Source organism: Penaeus chinensis, unplaced genomic scaffold, assembly GCF_019202785.1.
Source record: "Penaeus chinensis breed Huanghai No. 1 unplaced genomic scaffold, ASM1920278v2 CTG_611, whole genome shotgun sequence".
NCBI lineage: Eukaryota > Metazoa > Arthropoda > Malacostraca > Decapoda > Penaeidae > Penaeus > Penaeus chinensis.
The window spans coordinates 21,175-24,703 of record NW_025918438.1 but is presented as its reverse complement, the minus strand read 5'-3'; positions in this window follow the sequence as shown (position 1 = coordinate 24,703).

The window sequence follows — 3,529 nt, the reverse complement described above, 5'->3', positions numbered from 1 at the left end:
CACACTAGATGAAAAATGAACAGAAGAAGGAGGAGGAGGCAAATTTTCATTGGTACTTTTAAACCCCCGTTCTAATATAAACGGAGTTGCAGAATCATGTGGTAAGGTGGCATTCAAAGTATCGTTACTTGTAACTAAATACTTAGACTCCATTTTAGATCGAAAGCACCGAACATATGCATCTTGCGTGTTTTTAATGATTATTAGTGGTTCGGGTTTCATTATTTTGGGATACTTCGCGAACATTTGATCCATATCATCAATATATTCTTCTATTTTTAAATAGGGCCAACCAGTCTTGTTAATATGATTTTTGAGAGTCTTTTTAGCAATACATATAGAATAACCCATACCTACTACATATTTAACAATATCCAATTCCAATAAGAGATCATCTTCATTTATATAATGAATATTGTCAATCATTTTTTCACTAAATTTTATACCTTTTTCTATAAAGACATAGGGGCAAGATGGCATCCGCATGGCATGTTCGTTCCAAGGTATATCTTCTTTCTGCCAATTGCAAAGACCAACATTACAGTAGAAACAGTAAACACGGTCACTCACACCTTTATAATAAAATCCTGCTTCGGCAAGATCTTGTGGTTTTTGTTCAATATAATCAGGCCACTTTTCAAAACTTGCTAGTCTTTTTTCTATTGTCGAATATTCCTGCTTAATACAAGGACGATAGTTGATATCGGAGACATACGACGAAACAAAGTCAATGATAGACATATACTCGTTATTAGTTAATGTTGAATACATTTGAAAGAAATTTGAGAACCGTGGCTCAATAGTTTTTTTCTTGAAATTTTCAAGATTTTCAAAACCATATAAACAATGTGCAAATGAACACCCGGGGCTTCTTTTCTTGTGAATCTTTATAATATCGTCTGATCCTATGATATTCTTCATGTCTATTCTTAAATCACAAAGAAAACATTTTACATCGTTGTTGTCGATTTTAATAAATCCAGCTTTAGCCAATAACCGACTGTCAATAGGAAATTGTTGCTTGAAACAATTAGGGTTGAATGTATCTAGTCGGTTTTTTTCATGTTGATAATAGTCACATATAGATCTTTTGTCCTCCATTATGATTGTAGTTTTTTTTCTGAACTATCACTGGCAATATATATATATATATATATATATATATATATATATATATATATATATATTTTTCAATATTGAATATATTTGTATGTTTCTCTAATATCAGAATGAAATAGATATATGTATATATATATATATCCTCAGCTCCATGTATTTTGATATATAATTATTTCATATATATATATGCTCATCGTCAAGTTACATTTTTTTCTCCCAGGATGTGTATATATAATATAGTTGTATCCTATATAATGTAGTTGGGAATATTCATTATTAAATCACAAGTTTCTATATAAAATATATATATAAACAACCAACTATATGGTTTCTCTTTTCAGTTGAACATCGACGATGGGGGGGGGGGGTGGTGGTGATATTTAACCCCCCCCCCCCCTAAAAGTGGCAAGTTGGTATTCCTCATTCTAAATATAATATTTATTTTCCGTATACCATCACAATATATTTCAATTGAATTGATATATTCATAAGATTATAAATATCGGAATTTAAACAATTCTTTATATTTTAATATGATATCAAGTTAAAAGATAATTAGTATACGGTTTAGTGAATTCTGAAAAGAAATATCTTATAGAGGCAGAATTTTCTTTCAATTTATCTACATCTTTATAATTCATTAAATTTGTTTCATCCAAATTGAATAATAAAGAATTTTTAATAAAATCATGAATTACTAATTTTGTCTTGATTATCGCAAGGTATGATTTTCTAAATAGAAATATGTAAACGAGTAACAATGTAATGAATACAATTGTTGCAATTTCATCCAACCAGGATATAACAATGCAAATAGTGAGAAACAAAGATCCTATTAATAATATCATACCAGCACCCAACACTGTCCATTTAGCTGTATTGCGTGATTCTTGTAATGACTCTAATTTTGTAAAATGATATTTATCTTCTTTATTTTCCAGATCATAAGCTGTTACACGTGACGCGTTATAACTTACCATATCGGTGTATTTTGATCCAGTGTGTAATAATTTCATCATTTTTTCTTTACCTCCATCTAAAAAAGTTGTAATATTTGCATTGGGTCTTCTGGATAAAGGTTGCCCTAAACTGTTCATAGTCTTAGTACCGAGATATTCGAAATAGGCTTCTTGTAAAAACGTATCAGTCCTCGACCCGACAAGTGGTTTTTCATCAAAATATGTATTTAAAAAAGTTTCATAATCATCCTTGTGGGTATCACTAGATGTATTGTGATCATTTTCATCCGAGTTATTCGTCTCTGAATTGATTGCAATCTCGATCAATTCTTTAGGTGTTACCGGAGCTATTTCTCCAGTGGTTAAATCTGTTGTAGATTTAAAGGCGGTTATATAATTTTTAACATGAGACGCTAAGGTTTCGGGTGTCATAACATTTTCGTACCATGCCATATTCAATGCCAGGTCTAATATTATACCTAAAATACCTCCTACCAAAAATATAATACCAATCCCATCCAATACTCCTGCTACCAACGCTACAAGTTCTGCAAATATCTCTAATGCGGTAATGAGTGCCCCTCGGACTAAAAAATCTACTGCAAGTCGTTGAGCGGTAGAGAGTACCATTCTGGAGAAAACTGTCATCAAAGCATCTTCTGCCATTAGTGCCCCTCTCGATGCCAGAGTCTCTATTGTGCGAACCGATAGTCTTTCGATAATATTTCGGCAAAATTTTACCATATATGATAAACTCTTGTGTATAATACTATCTACAATAAGCACAACAAAAAAATTATTATCGTAAGAAAAATCATCATTATATCGTGCCCATTTAGGTGATATTAAATCATGAAAATCACTCCATAAATGAAATGCGATATTGGTTAATGTTTTTTTTATCGTCGAACTGAACGGATAGGTGTCTAATAATGATGTAATACGTATTGATGTATTACTAGAATCGGTAATAGACTTGACCATTTGCACAATATATGGTGGTCTTTCCTTTTTTTCCTTAATATTGGCCGATTTTTCATCCGGCTGATTAATTTTATAACGGTCGTCAATAAACATTGCTAAATCATCCTCGCTTTTAAAAACGGGGTGGTTCTTGATAGTATTATCATGGTGATAATTGGGATGTATATTTGGGAAGATTGTATTTTTTATCTTAAAATATAAAGTAATAATTTGAAGCGCTTCGGCCAATTGTATACGTCTTTCTTTTTTACACACCTGTAAAATCTTTGAGAGCATTAACCGCCTCGCCTCAGAGTCACTAATTTTATGCACTTTACATGTAACTGCAAAATCCATTAATATTTCTATTATATTTTCTGCTTTTTCTTCTATATTTTCAATATTTGTATATCTACTATTCTTGCCATTATTATTATTATTATTCTCTTTTTGTTTTATAATGTTTACTACATCTTTCGTTAGTGTTA